The 16,455-nt window shown below is 34.2% G+C and overlaps 1 pseudogene across 1 annotated transcript in view; it reads left to right on the plus strand.

Annotated features, from left to right (window-relative positions):
* LOC143240239 (unconventional myosin-XV-like) overlaps positions 1–11,962 on the plus strand; it is a 95,557-nt pseudogene extending 83,595 nt beyond the window's left edge. Inside the window, exons 44-58 of the transcript XR_013021649.1 lie at positions 1,199–1,296; positions 1,959–2,103; positions 3,199–3,271; positions 3,934–4,010; positions 4,322–4,404; positions 4,686–4,816; positions 5,848–5,942; positions 6,361–6,535; positions 7,153–7,381; positions 7,912–7,976; positions 8,361–8,500; positions 8,812–8,861; positions 9,602–9,685; positions 10,168–10,302; positions 11,139–11,962. The product of XR_013021649.1 is annotated as an unconventional myosin-XV-like (transcript). The remainder of the gene's footprint in view (positions 1–1,198; positions 1,297–1,958; positions 2,104–3,198; positions 3,272–3,933; positions 4,011–4,321; positions 4,405–4,685; positions 4,817–5,847; positions 5,943–6,360; positions 6,536–7,152; positions 7,382–7,911; positions 7,977–8,360; positions 8,501–8,811; positions 8,862–9,601; positions 9,686–10,167; positions 10,303–11,138) is intronic.
* Positions 11,963–16,455: the final 4,493 nt, after the last annotated feature.

A 16,455-nucleotide genomic window follows, 5' to 3' on the forward strand; every position in this document is an offset into this window, starting at 1 on the left:
GCCTTCCACATGACATTTAGTTTACTTTTCAGGACATTATTTTTCTTAAAAACCCTTGGTTTCTCAGAATGGTCCACAAGCAAAGGCTTAAGTTTTAAGTCCCCACTTGCATTACTACATAACAATAGAGTAAACCTGTCCTTCATTGGCTCGTGTCCTAGCAGTGAATTCTTCTCCTTGGTGATGTAGGTCCTCTTTGGCATTTTCTTCTAAAAGAGGCCTGTCTCATCACAGTTGAACACTTGGGGAATAAAACCCTCAGCTTCTACATAGTCCTTAAATTCCCTAACAAATTTATCAGCAGCATCTTTGTTAGAACTGGCACCCTCCCCATGTCTCACCACACTATGTATGCCACTTCTCTTCCTAAATATTTCAAACCACCCCTACTAGCCTTAAAGGCATCATTTGTATCAGTACTCATTCCAGGGGTGTTTTCAGGAGGTCAGCATGAAACTGCTTTGCTTTCTCACAAATGATGGTCTCAAAAATGCTATCACCAGCTAACTGTTTTCGTTTACCCAAATCAACAACAGTTTTTCTACCTCTTCCGTTGTTTGTGATATTTAATTCATAAGCACTGCCACTCCTTTTGAAACATCAGCTCCTTTGATGACCTTTTTATTTTTCAATATGATGCAGACTGTAGACTTCGCCACACCAAGCTGTGTAACAAGGTCGGACACGCGAACACCACTCTCATACTTTGCTATGAGATCTTTTTTCACATCTATTGTGGCTCTAACAACTTTTCTGTTTGGTTTGCTGCTGTCATTATCCTTCTTTTATCACATGGTGGCTTATTTAATTAGAATATTTAGAAAAACAACAACAAATAAAAACGAGAACGTTCACAGCAGATTTTAGCGGGGTGCGGACTGAGCGGCAGGTGCGGGTAAAATGTTTTGGGCAAGCTTGGCGTGGGTCGAAAATGGTCGAAGGGTCGTTCGGGTCATCAGTCGGGATATTTTGGGGTTCCAGCCACAACAGCTTGGTTCGGGAATCGAATTTATGTTCGACAACCGAGACTTTTTTTCTCAAACAATATGTTCGAAAACCGAATTGTTCGAGAAGGAAGTTGTTCGAGAACCGAGGTACCACTGTATATAACAGTGGAACAGCTCGGAACTCTCTCTCATATATGTGTGTATATATATATATATATATATACGTATGTTCGTTTATTACAATTTTCCAGGAAGTTACGGAAAATGGTACAGAAACGATCCAGTTGAATGACGGGAAATACTCTGTTCTTCAGTTTGCCCTGTTCAATTTTCGGGAAAGCTTGGATAAGTGAGTATACAAGGTTCCAATTTACCAAAACAACGAGGTCAGGATATTTAATTTTTGTTAGTTTCTAAACCGATTACATCTTGTAATAAAAGTTAAGATGACTGTGATTTAGTGTTTACGTTGACTGAAATCTTGCTGTAAATCCGTAGTTTACTTTCTGGGTAAATATAGCTGTGAAATATTAACACTATGATGTACCTATAATAGTATTAAACCAATAAATAGCAAAATATTAGTAATGTGTTAAAATTTATGGCTTTTTATAAATTGTATTTAGGGTACATTATGTACACTTTGGTATTTCATGAATACGAGAGAACTGTTAAGGATTATGATGTGAATCCCAGGTTGGTGTAGAAGACACGTTAAGGACTGGTACCTGGACGTGTGAAGGTGTGAGCGTGGGAGGTGTGTGTTTGACTGGCGCCTGAGCGTGTGAGGATGTTGTGAGCGTGGAAGGTGTGTGTTTGACTGGCGCCTGAGCGTGTGAGGATGTTGTGAGCGTGGAAGGCGTGTACTTTGACTGGCACCTGAGCGTGGGAGGTGTGTAAAGGACTGATGCCTGGGCGTGTCTAGGCACCTTGAAGTGTTTTAAACATTAATACATTGTGTACTTATACTGATGTGGCAGACATGTTAAAATTAATACTTGGTGTTTATAGATATGAAATGCTGAAAACAAAAGATGGTTCTGTTCGTGGTTCAGTGAAACTCATTGAAAATATAAAGAGCAAGAAAAAGGTAAAGAAACAGAAGGACAGTGATTGGACTTGGAGAGAAATTGTAGATCTGGTGAAGTTTTCTAAGGTAAGAGGCTTTTGTAGATGAAAATTAAACAACTGAAATAGATAAAAGTAAGTTCTTATGTTGGCTATAAAGTGTCGTATATTTGAATAATAGTACGTATATATTTTACATTTTTTTTGTACAGTTATCAGTTTCATTCACCTATGTTTATTTGGTTTTAAATATCAAATAATTTAAGAATTTTTTATCATACATGTACACTTATCATTGGTGTCCAGATTTAGGAGTGTTTTATAATCTGACAGTATTTTTAAATTGTTACCTGAAACAATTTGTTTTATTTAAAATCTAAAAGGTTGGTTCCACCTTACTGTTGGAGTCTTCCATTTGTTTCTTTCTTTTCCTGCTTACATTTAGTGAATTATTTTTCCTTCTTCTGATCTCTTCTCTTTCACATGAACTTTATTATCTAACTGTTTAGTTATGCCATTGTCATGTGATAATGTTTTTGATTGACCTTTGACACTAGACACTGTAATCACATTCTCTCTCATCTGATGTTGAATGTATGTAGTCATTACATTTTGCTTAACTCATTTGGTCTAAAATTTATTTCTGTAGCTTTGAAAATGTTTCACAACTGCTGTTAAAATTTACTAATCCAACATCACTTTAATGTTTTCTTATTTCACAAATTTATTCTTCTTGCTTTTTACAATTTGTTTCTCATCTTCAGGTGATATTTCTTTTCAACTTCATAAAGCATCAATATTTTTGTTAATGCACTAGATGTTTGTAAAAAGTGTATGCAAAAAAGGTAGGAGAATGTTTAGCCTAAACATATTTGATAGTGTAGTTTATTTAATAGTTTGTCTTCCTTTCTTATTCTTAAGATGGTATTGTTGAAATTTAAAACTATAAATAAATTAGTTATTCCACATTCCTTACAATGTGTAAATGATAGAGAATTCCAAACTCAGTTTTAATCTCATAAGTGCAAGTAAGTTGAGTTTTAGTGTTATGTAGTATAAGGAAAATCATATTTTATGTCAATTATCAATCAACTATAAAGCTAAACATAGAGTTGTTTTCCAACAAGGTTACTGATTACTATAATAATCAAAATCTATCAAAATATTTTTCTTTGTCTTTCAGTCACCTATTCAGGCATCTTTGTTAAAACTTGAAACCAGCGAGTTGAATAAACTAGCCCTTGAGTGTTTTGTAGGTAAGAGATGTATGTAGTAGAACAGTTGATTGTACTAGGCTTAGTAGATTTAAATGTGTATGTAAACTGACTGAAGGATTTGCTGTGTGACAGTGGAAGTAAAGGTGCACGTAAACTGACTTAGAGACTTGCTGTGTGACAGTGGAACTAAAGGTGCACGTAAACTGACTTAGAGACTTGCTGTGTGACAGTGGAACTAAAAGTGCACGTAAACTGACTTAGAGACTTGCTGTGTGACAGTGGAACTAAAAGTGCACCTAAACTGACTTAGAGACTTGCTGTGTGATAGTGGAACTAAAAGTGCACGTAAACTGACTGAAGGACTTGCTGCTGTGTGACAGTGGAACTAAAGGTGCACATAAACTGACTGAAGGACTTGCTGCTGTGTGACAGTGGAACTAAAGGTGCACGTAAACTGACTGAAGGACTTGCTGCTGCGTGACAGTGGAACTAAAGGTGCACGTAAACTGACTGAAGGACCTGCTGCTGCGTGACAGTGGAACTAAAGGTGCACGTAAACTGACTGAAGGACCTCTTAACAAAAGACTTGTCTTTATAAAAAAAATTTTTTAAAGTTTGATACCAGTAATATATGTACATTTTCTGCTATTTGTAAAGATAAAACCACAGCCATAGTTATGAATGTGTCCACATTTTTTCAGCCGTTATGAGGTACATGGGAGACTACCCTCTAATGAAGAATCAAACTGAAGTTGATTGTGTTTATAGCATCCTTCAGGTAAGTTGGGCCACTAATACTGATCATTTGCTGAATTGCTTAGGGTTAACATAAGTTTTATTGTTCAAGTTGTGTTGTACTTGCATACTGAAGTACTTAAAATTAACATGTTTTGAAGTTTAATTTTAAGAGCTGTTAATGTATTTGTTTTAGACAATTTAAATATAAAGTGTTAAAATGATCAAAGTCAAAAGCTCAGATAATGTAAGGTTTCTATAAACTTCTATCCAAATTTCAGTTTTCATTGTGTCCATTTTTGTGGAAATTTTTTTGTTTTCTCCCTCTCTCCATTCTCGTATTTCTTTCACCAGAATTGCCATAAGCACCCTCCTCTGCGGGATGAGGTGTACTGTCAAATAATGAAACAAACAACAAATAACAAGAGTTCTAAACCGTAAGTTAGACTTCATGTCATAATGTGCGTGTTAAACACAGAAAAGTTATGTAGTGTAATGTGAAGTTATACACTGATCAGTGCAATTACGTTTACATAATGTGTGGTAATATGGTGTTTGTATTGATTGTCACTATTAACTTTGCAGAACTTATAGTAATACAGCTTGGTTTCTATAGTTTGTTACTGTATTTGTAAATATGAATAGTTAGTAATACACAAATGTTTCATAAGTAACTCTACAAACTCTGACACGATTGATTTTTGTGTGGACTAATCAGAGATAGCTGTCAGCGAGGCTGGAGACTATTCTCTATTAACGCTGCATATTTTGAATGTTCTGAGAACCTGAAGCCATATCTGTTCAAGTACTTGGAGACGGCGGCATATGACAAACGTAGAGCTTATCATGGTAATTATGGATATTTTATGAATATGTATTTTGGTAATTTATTTGGCACTGTGTGGAAATCCTGGATAACAAATAACTTGTGTTGAGTGTGAATAATGTGCAAAACATGTTAACTCTAAAAGGTAAGACCAAAGTGATGTACTAATTAGTAAAAATGATTTTCTTTTTTCCAAATGGGAAAAATGAATGGACGATTTGTGTAAGAAAACGTTTAACAGTTGAAATTTGAATGTGGAAAAATCAGTCCATTTTTCTTATCATCATACACAATATATATGTATCAGTTTAGTGAAGAAAGACAGTAATTTTGATTGTTCTTCTTGGGTAATTAGTGATGTTATAGAGAATGTTAAGATTTTATTATCAGTATCAGATCTGCATACCACCTCGTGTGTCTCTCCCTTTCTTATAATATTTCTTATGTTTTCAATGAACTGATAATTTAAACCATTATTTAACAAATGTGTGGGTAGATTGATGCACGAGTTTAAAATTGACAGACCGCTGAAACAGTTGTCACCAAATTTGGTATGTCTCTTAGAGATCCCTTGGGGATGTGTCAAGGGGTGTCAGCATTCTAATCTAACTCCTCTCCAATTCATATTCTTGGGGTCCTGTATCATTCATGTGCATTGAATGGATATGTGACCAAGCAAGTTGGAGATAACTTGTAACACAAATTATTCTATTTTGCTGTAGTTCTGTAGGGTTGAAAACAAGCTACCTGTATAGATTAGAATTAAAATTAAAACAGGTAATGAATATAACAAAATTAATGTTCAGAACATGTTTGTTTTGGGAACCCATATTTTCAACTGTAATTCCACTTATCTCTTAATTCACAACCAGCTAAAGATACTTATGTTAATTCTACATTCATTTGTTTCAATTGCTTCCCAACTATTCATAAATGCTCTCACATGTCAAATATCATGATGAAGATATTACTGTCTTATTATACTGAAAGTTAGAATATGGATACTATGTCTTCCTTTTTGAGTATTTTAGCTGTTATATTTATTCTATACTAGGAACAGCTTTAGTGTGTTTGCAGAACCTAAGAAAAACTTTGAAGTTTGGAGGACGGAAGAACGTTCCAAGTATTGAGGAGATAGCTGCCATTTCTGTATGTTTTACTGTTCAAATGGCTTTTTCTCAGTCTTTGTCTACTTAACTAAGTCTTAAATGTGTGATAGGTGTCATGTCTTTGCTGTTTGTCAGTTAGTCTTAGCTGTATGTAAACATGATAGTGGTTATCTCTGTGTGGTTTTTACTTGTAAGTAGCCATAGCTATGTGTAAATTTACTGTTATTATTATTCATTGTTTGCCATAATAAATGTGGGAGTAAAATTATGTGAATAGTTTAATATAAATAACACTAGCTATAATATGTAATTTCTAAATGCAAGCAAACCATCCTTTTTGCCATAAAATAGATATTTTGTCAAAAGTAGTTACTACAATATAGTTCCAAGACTAACCCTCATTCTCAAGATGGATATTCTATGCTTTAATCAGACAAATATGATTACATGTTCTTCAGGTGGGCAGGAACTCTAAACGTCAGATCTACAGACTTCCTGGAGGAACTGAGAGAGTTATTAACACCAAGTCCACCACAGTAGTGCAGGACATTATCCAAGAAATCTGTGAGGTTCTTGGAGTTTACAGCAAACTTGAGATGGAGGAGTTCTCTTTATATTGTATTGTTGAAGGAGGTAAATTTATTGTTTCTCTAGGTCTGTACCATTGTTTCTATTGCATGCTTTGTTAGTTCTCTTTATATTGTATTGTTGAAGGAAGTAAGTTTGTGTCCTGCTGTAGGTCTGTACCATTGTTTCTGTTGTATGTTTTGTTGGTAACGTTTATTTCTGTTAATTGCAATGATAAGATATAGATGAATTAGGTACGTCAGTGTTGATAAGTAAATGCTGAGATTTTAGGATGGTGGTTTGTAATATATGCTATGGCTACATACAAATTTGCTTTTCTTACATATACTCAGAAATAATGAAAGTCAATGATTCTTAATATACCTATATTGGTAATAAGTGTTAACTCACAACTACAGTTATGTAAGTGAGAGACCTTTCTTAGTTAATTTTGGAGATAAACCCATAAATATTTGAGTGTCTCTGAAATGTATTGTATGAATGCTGAAAACACTTTTCTGAATCACTGTAGGATTTATTAACTTGATGCCTGCTTCAAACATGAACAGTTGCTTTAATATACACAAATGATCCTTGTGTACTATTGGTGAAAACCAAGTGACACATAGTCGTAAGATTTGTTTCAACTTTATTTACTACCAACTAATTGCTTATTTCAATAGATCCTTATACAATGCCTTTGAACCGAGAGGAGTACATCTTGGATGTGACAACAGAACTACTGAAGAGTGGTCAAATATTCTACCTAATTTTCTGTCGTTCTGTTTGGTACTATCCTTTACGACTGGATAGTCAGCTATACATCGAGGTCATATTCAACCAAGTTGCTCCTGACTATCTGGAGGGACTTTTACTCATTATGCCAGGAGAAAACTGAAAGATGATGTAGTGGTAGGTTGCTCATTTACTATTATATAACAATGTGGCTAGCTGTAGAGAAATGGAGATGATGGTATGGATAGTTGGTTATTATAATTTGGTTAGGTGAAATGAAGTGACAGGTGGTGTAGGGACAAATGTTTGTTATGATACGACTAGGTGGAGTGTAGTGAGAGGTGATTTGTATTCTCAAATTGTTTTAAAGTGACTTAATTGTCAGATCATACCTTTTTTTTAAAAAAAAATCAAGACATGTTTTAAATGTTTTCTCACTTCAACATTATATAAATGATGAATACTTTTATGCTGTTTTGCCTTGTGTACATACGTTATTGTTGTATTCTTAAGAAGAGAACACTTAGTCCAGACCTTCCCTCTATTAAACTTGCAATAATAGGAGCCATAACTATTACAAGATAGCTTAATATAAAGTATTTGATCAAGGTTTTCAGGTGAAGCAATGTAGGTTTAATTACAAAGTAAGTAAACCTAAAAATATTCGTGTTCAAAATTGAACTTAAGTCTTGTCTTTTCTTTTGTAGACTGATATAGGAAGGGTAGCAGCTCTTCTACATCGAGCAGCAGACATGGACCACATGCCCACAAAGTATGTTCACCCAACTGTAGTAAATCAGAACCAGAACTGTTCTTGCCAATGAGTAAACCACGAATCATGCTTCAGACCATTGTTTTTTTTTCAAAGTTTACTGATATTTATTGTGTGTCTATCATCTTTGATTTTTTGTAACTTTTAACAAAAATAAACAGATTTTATACTCAAAATCTGGGATATTTAGCTTGAAGGATGGAAATTTATTTTACTGTATATTGCTTTTGTTTTGTTTTAAATTGACTTATCTTACAAAAGTAAATGTGATGACATGTTTTTTCTTTATTATGGTTATTAAAAACAGTAACAATGTATAGACATTCAATTTTTGTTTTGGAAGTTCTGATTAAAAGAACCTTGATGGTGTGTTTTAATTTTTAGGGAAGAAGTGAAATATCTCCTTCCAAAGCCAGTCCTTGGGATTAGGGACATGCGGCCCACCCAGTGGGTTGACTTAGTACAGAAAAATTGGCCAGACATGACAGCACTTACAACAACTGAAGCAAAAGCTCAGTGTTTAGGTAAGGTTTAAGGGATTAGTTTTTCATTAAGAACATTTTGTAAGATAGTAAAATAACTAATGTTAGAGTGCCAACATTTATTAATAAAACACATCTTACTGTATCCTCAGTTTAAGTATTTTGTATTGATATGTGGATAGTTATTGACTGATTGGTAGAGAAATGTACATTGTATAGAAACTGACATTTATTGCTTTGTTTCTTTTTTGTTTTATGAATAAAGAAAATATATGATAGTAATATGGATTGTGTAAAGTTTTGGTAGGAGAATGAAACTGGAAGTTTTTTGTTCCTTTTGCTTTGCTTTATAGATGTGCTACAGCACTGGCCACTGTTTGGATCCTGTTTCTTTGCTGTGAAAGTATGTATTTGTTAGGCTATATCAAATTAATGAATATGTAATAAATTTACACCACAGTTGGTGACTTTCAATTTATTAGAAAGTGTTCTGTAATAGTACTAATGGCTGACAGTGTTTTGTTATTAAATTAATTTTGTGTACAAGTGTAAAAGTTCTGTATAGTTTCAAATTGCATGAAAACAGCTTTTGTGAAAGTATAAATATTCAAATGTTTTTCAGTTTATTTTTCTATCTTCTCTCTGTTTTTTTATGTTGCATTAATGAAAGAAATGCACAACTTACTTGTATACATTCCATCCTAGGATGTTAATTAAAACCTCAAACAAACAGTTCTATTTAATCTTGCTAGTGTAATCATGTATTTAAAGTAACTGTATTTGATGTAGATGCTGTGTGTTACTGACCTCTGGCATGTAAACTGTCATTAACATCCTTTTTATTCAACTCTACTCTCAACTCTGTTTAAAAGTCTATTAACAGGTTTATATGTATCTGTGTATTTAATATTGTTATCAGAATCACTTAGTTGTACATTTTAACAGTAATGTAAGTATATTTAGTTAATACTGGTTGTGTTAACATAATTGTAACTGTTAATGTGGTGTTTCTGTAAGTTCAGGTTTGTGTTAGTGTAATAATGTATAACAAAAATCTGATACCAACATTGCTGCAACAATGTTAACTTCAGTATTACCTTTGGCAAGTAAATGATAAAATAAGGTTTGTGTCTGTGTATATAGTGGATTCGAGGAGATACAGAGAACACAGACTACATTCTTGCTCTGAACAAGGAGGGTGTTCATTTCTTGGATGTCATAACTCACGTAAGTTGATTTCACAGTTTCAGTTTACCTAAACAACAAAAATATTTGATTAATTTTCAGGAGAGGAACTTTCTTAGGGAAGGGTTTAAGATTTTAAGATTGAAAAGACAGTTGTGAAGTACAACATTTGTAACCAAATAAAAATGCTTTCTGTTCCCGTGATAAATGAACTTGCTTTTGATATTTTAGCCTTAGGCCTCCTTCAGGCATTGATCAAATTACAACAGTTTTGAGTGGATTTTCAGTTGGATATTTTCTGAAACAGACAGAGCAAGAAAATAAATTATAATAAAAACTTGTGATAAAGAATGCAAAAGAAAATGTTAGCGTGTAAAACAAAAACTAAGAAAACTCTAAATGTCCCATTATACAAATAGAAATTTGTTTTTAAGAGAACACACGTCTTGTAATACCAGACAATAATGATTCAACAGATATAGACCTGCACATAGAAATACTTATTTCTTGTGTGTGTGTTGTAGGACACAGTCTGGAAATATCCATTCTCTGAAGTCATTTCCACTAGGAAAGTACGAGCTGAGGATGGAGCATTGTTTTTAGACATGAAATGCGGTAATCTGATGGTCCAGAAAATCAACCGCATCCAGACAGATCAGGTATGTAAAAGTTTTCCGTTTCAGAGTATTTAGTCTCTTACCAGATTTTATTCTTGATTCTACCTTAGTGTTGATTTATTTAATCTTATGGTGTTTAACCCTATATGTAAAACAATCTCTTCTTTGTTCTACTGTAGGTTTTGTCTCGTTTCTAGTTAAATTGTGATTTTTTAAAAAAGATCATACATTGCTTAAAGACCCATGTCTTGCATACTTTTAGAAACTTTACACTAATGTCTGTCTACGAGTACCGTTGGAAGCTTCAGAGAAATAATTTATTGCATTTTAAACTTGTTCTTTGACGTTTTATGGCACAAACAGAACTAGACTCTCTGCCTCCAGTTGAAACTTACTGTGTGTGATGTGAAGTATTATAACTTTAAAACCTTTTTAGTGTATCCCAAGTGTTTGAAGAGGAAAACTGCTTTTATAGTACAGGATGTTCGGAAAGTCACTGTGCAGATTGTCCGCGCACGCTGGATGACTTGAAAGCAGCGATAACAGCATTCATTCAGTCTATTTCAAGCCAGCAACTAATAGCGGTGTTTAGAAACAAAATAAGAAGGATCCAAGCCTGTATTGATGCCAACGGGGGTCACTTTCAACGTTGTTTATAATTATCATTCATATTTACGTCCTGTATTCTATATTGAAACATGTCTGTTAATAAATATATAAGTGCACAGTGACTTTTCGAACACCCTGTATTTTTGCTTGCTTTACAATTAGTGGTTCACATGAAATAATTTTAGCTAATGTACAGTTTTACTAAAGCAATTGTTGAAGAAACTAAGTAGTTTATGTACCTTAGTTTTAAATTTGGCTTTTCCGTACAGGCCCACGAGATATCTCGCTTGGTTCGCCAATACATAAATATTGAACAGTCTCAGAAATTAATTGCTAGAGGAGATGCTCCCCATGACGTCACCATGACTCGTCACCTTGATAAGTGATGCTCAGGTCCTCTACATGTGGACAAAGATGCCCATGAACTTTTGACCTGAATATCTGAAAAATACCTACAGTATATTAAATCATATAAAAGCTATTCCATGAACAGTTTGAACTAAATGTGTTTCTAAAAGTGTGTTTAATCCAGAGGACCCTTTAAATGACCCACCTCCATATTTTTTTCAGTCTTTGGCCCACGTGCCAAATATATTGACTGCTCCCGTGTGTCAAGGCTGTTGTATTTATTTAAGTCTAGGAACTTGTATTCATTTTTTTTCCTTTACTGATGAGAAGTGATCAAAATCTGTGTAATCAGAATGTTATCTTAACAGTATTTTTAACAAATCATAACCACAAACAAATTTTTATATTCCAAAATATATATACATTGATTTTTTTTAATGAGAAGACCTTTTTTTACACACTTTATATCCCTGAGAGTTTACGAATTATGTCGTCAAGTACTGACTATATATGTAACAAACCTCGTTGTTGAATATTGTAAGTTCTAGTGAATTGTGTAACCAACTTATCATGACTGTGAACCATGTAACTAATTTGAGATAAAATGTCTTACTAAGAGCCCATGTATGGAATGTATTAAACGTGTCTTTCATGTTTCAATGTTATATTTTTCTGTTTTGATTAAAACCTCTTAAAAAACAAACAAACTGTATTTTAATACTTAATTAAACAGTTTTATACTAAAGCCTCAGATACTGGCTCATTTCAATAGACTTCACTATTATGTAATAAATAATGCAGTGTTTTCTAAGGACAGAACAAAGAGAGGATGTGACGATGATCAAAGAAAACTAACTTTATTTCCAAAGCTTCCGTTTACTTCATGATTTACCCTACCTGCAAACATTTTCTAATTGAAAATGAATGAAAACAAGTAAATAAAATATTGGTTTTATTATTATTTGCCACAATTTAAAGTTCGGAAAACTGCCCTAGTGGGCTAAATGGTAAGTTTTCAAGTGTAAATTAACTTCAGTTTCCATGAGTTAAACGAGAAAGTGGTGATAGTCGTTTTGATACAAATAATTTCACAGGAAATCTGAATCATGCTTGTAATTCTACATTTTGAACTAGCCAGAATCGTGTGTTAACTCCTGGAATTACAAGTGATAGGCCGTCACATTTTTCAAAATATTGATCCTTTGATATTCTTACAACTTTATATACATAAATGTTCCCCCAATAAATTGTCACACGAGGAAAAGCTGAAGTGGCGTAAATATTATTAATTGCCCTAAAGTCACTGTTCTTATGCATTTCATGTTTAAAATGAGAGATTTCATTAAGTTTTTTTTTTTTAGGGTTAGTTTTGTTAGACACTGAGTACTGTACATATATAATGTAATACATGGACCCCTACCGGTAGTAAAGGGCATAGAAACAAACCGATAATTTGAGGTTTAAGTGTATGTAGTTTTCTCGACAGTTGTTCAGTGACTTTGTTTTTCTCGAAAAATAAGGAATATATTTTGATTATTTGAAACTTTCGTATTAGTTTCTCTCCACTGGACATTTAGTTATATCCTCTAGATTTTTCCTGGTCAGATATTTTCTCAGACAATACGATATTTTTACAGAAATATTAGTTAAATTTTATTCAGTGATAACAATATACTCAAGGTCACCCGGCTGGTGTTTAATGAATTCACAACGCTAAAGTTCACGATTCGATTCCCCGTGGTGGATGTAGTGCAAGTAATCCATTGTGCGGCTTTGCGCTAAAACAAAAATGTACGAAAGTAGCGTGAATGTAATTGTATAAAAACATTTCTTAATTTTTTTTCTAATAAACTGAAATTTCTATTTCAAACAAACGAAAACTAAAATATTGAAACTTGATAATATAATAGGCATATAAAAGATCTCTGGTCTGAAATTGGTTTATCTTTCCGTAATCTTGTTTGGAGGAACAGCACTACCGTTATCGTTTACCGATTCAGTGTCGCCAACTAATGGAGATCACTAGAATGACTAAAAATTACGAAAGAAAAAGTAATGCCATTAAACGCAGTGCTTTGTTTGAAGGGGGATGGTTTGTTTTGAATTTCGTGCAAAGCTACACGAGGGCTATCTGCTCTAGCCGTTCCTAATTTAGCAGTGTAAGACTAGAGGGAAGAGAGCTAGGCATCACCACCCACTGCCAACTCTTAGGCTACTCTTCTATCAACGAATAGTGGGATTGTAAAGCCCTCACGGTTATTAAAACCAGTTATTATAAATAATGATTTATATACAACAGTTTTACAAACTTGCGAACAGTACTGAGTCTTTATCTTGTTTGGAATTGAACCTTTTAGCGACGGTTCACGAAGATCGAACTGATTCTTTGTTGATTACACTCGTATACTTCGTTTGACGGCTGGTTTAAGCTTGAAGTACCCCTTAAGTTTCTGCTGGCGACAGTATCTAATGTCGTCGTAGAAATACTAACTTTCGAAGTTAATTCATTAAGGTTAAACTATTTGTAATGCTTGAAATCTATAAACGTTCCCGGTCCAAAACTGTAATTTTCCGATTAATAGGTGTTAATCATAATTATAGTTACCAAGGCCTATAGCACAGTGACTGTAGTTGACCGAATAATATTCTTCTTCTGCTGTGTCGGTTTCATATAGCAATCACGTGAGGTTCTTGATGTTTTCACAATGATCGATCACACCGTGTTCGTAAAACAAGTATTGTTGATTCTTACTCTTGAGAATATTCTACATATTTTAATTGAAGAACAGGCTGGACTTTCACAATACACAGTGAACAATGTATATCACATGCAAAAAACAAAACAAACGTAGGCACTAAAATAAAAGTACAACAGTAAATCTGGTACATCGGATATACAGTGTATGTTATTCATAGTTACAGCATTAACGTGGTAAAACGTTGTAACCATAAGTATTACACTTTCTCTGTTCTGGCCCGGCATGGTCAGTTGGTTAGGACACTCGACTAGTAATATGAAGGTCACGGGTTTAAATACCTGTCGCACCAAAATTACTCGCCCTTTCAACCGTATGGGCGTTATAAAGTTAGTCAATCCCACCGTTCGTTAGTAAACGAATAGCCCAATAGTTGACGATGACTAGCTGTCTTCGCTATAGTCTTACACTGCTGCTAAATTAGGGATGACTGGTACAGATAGCTGTTGTGGAACTTTGGGCGAAATACAAAACAAACAGGTAAACTCTCTATACTCAATAATACGTTTTTCAAATTCAGTACAGTTCACTTAATGATACGAAACTAGTTATTTCCCAATTTAAACGTTTCTACATCTTAAACCACTTTCAAACTTAAATTTATGAGGCTTACGTTTATAAATGACACTATACACTTAATAACACTTTACTAGATCTCAAGAATAAGTCATTCAAAGCGTCGCGATTCCTTTAATCTCTAACTTTCCATTCCAGGAACCCGACGTTTCACGAAACATCGTTTTATAATTTATTCGCGTCTTTGATACCACTAGGACTATCTTAATATTTTAAATTGGCACATTGCATCATCAAAAACTTGCAGCGCTCTCTAGGTAACAAAGAAATTATAACATTATAAATATTGAGCCTGTAACAATACAGGTAATAAAATGCAAGTAACATTAGTGTCTTGCTTTGAATATAAATCTCATTTGGTCAGTTATCAATAATTTGAGACTGGGGAAATTTCGTTTTGTATCTCCAACCCTTAAATCTTATGGTTTGGTCAGGGGTACTTATGGCACTAATGTCATATTTAAATATTTAGATTGCTTTACTTAAAATGTTGAGCAGGGGTTTCCAACTTAAGAGTGCCCTAGAGCCACAACTATATTCACCATTCTGGTGGCGGGCGGCATTATACTTTTGTCAAATGAGGGCTTGTTAGTGTATTACGTAATGCAAAATAAAGGGTAAATAGATGCATGGTAGGATTAATTTATGTCCTTCCAACATGGTAAAATAAGTTACAATTGGGGAAGGAGTTAATCTGAATGTGACTTACTTTACGTTGCATGATACTTGGACGGGCATATTTGTGATAAAAGATGTATTTCATTGTGAAAATAAAAGGAAAATGTAATTTAAACATGTTCAATTATGTAATAAATAAATTTGATGAAAAATGCTGTATATATATATATATATATATATATATAAAAGAAACTAGAATAGCAAACAATCTATGATATTTAACATAGTAAGGATATAAAACTTTCAATATGAACTTTGAGGTCGCTCAACAACACTGACCAAAGCGTGTATGTCGACATGGAGTTCTGTTGTTGCTTGTCTCAGGTGAGGCAGAGAAGAATCCGTGAGGCGACTTCTGTTATGGTTCTTAATGAATTTCATCGTGGAGAACACACTTTCACATACACTGCTGGCCAAAATCTTAAGGCCAATGAACATAAAGAAAAAATGTGCATTTTGCGTTATTAGACTCAACCACTTGTTTGAGTAGAACTTCGAAAGAAGAAAATAAGAAAAGGGAAAATTAAAATATAAACATTTTTAGCATTTAACAGGGAAAATGCGAACACTGTGAAATTAGCCTAAATTCTAGCTCGTCAAAAGTTTAAGACCATACCAAAATTAAGTCCTAAACAGGGTGGAAAATGTTCAACAAGAGGTCTCAGTAGTGAGTTCCACGATCGTCATTGTGAATAACTTAAAATTCGCTTTAGCATTGTCGATATAAGCGTTTGCAGAAGACTAGCTGGAATGTTATTCCAAGTGGTGAAGATGGCTTCACGAAGATCATGCACTGTTTGGAACTGACGTCCATTTCTATAGACTTCTCTTGCCATCCACCCCCAAACATTTTCAGTGGGGTTCAGTTCGGGCAAACACGCTGGATGGTCCAAAAGAATCACGTTATTCGCCATGAAAAAGTCCTTTGTCCTGCGGGCATTGTGGATTGCAGCGTTGTCTTGCTGAAAGATCCAGTTATTTCCACACAAGCGAGGCCCTTCAGTCAATAAGGATGCTCTCTCCAACACGCCAATGTAGCCAGCCACTGTTTGACGCCCCTCAAAAACCTGAAGCTCCATTGTTCCATGGAAGGAGAAAGCACCCAAGATCATGATGGAACCTCCTCCACTGTGTCGTGTAGAAAATGTCTCCGGTGGGGTATCCTTATCGCGCTAGTAACGTTGGAAGCCATCTGAACCATCCAGGTTAAATTGTTTCTCATCAGAGA

This window comes from Tachypleus tridentatus, chromosome 13, assembly GCF_004210375.1.
Source record: "Tachypleus tridentatus isolate NWPU-2018 chromosome 13, ASM421037v1, whole genome shotgun sequence".
Taxonomy (NCBI): Eukaryota; Metazoa; Arthropoda; class Merostomata; order Xiphosura; family Limulidae; genus Tachypleus; species Tachypleus tridentatus.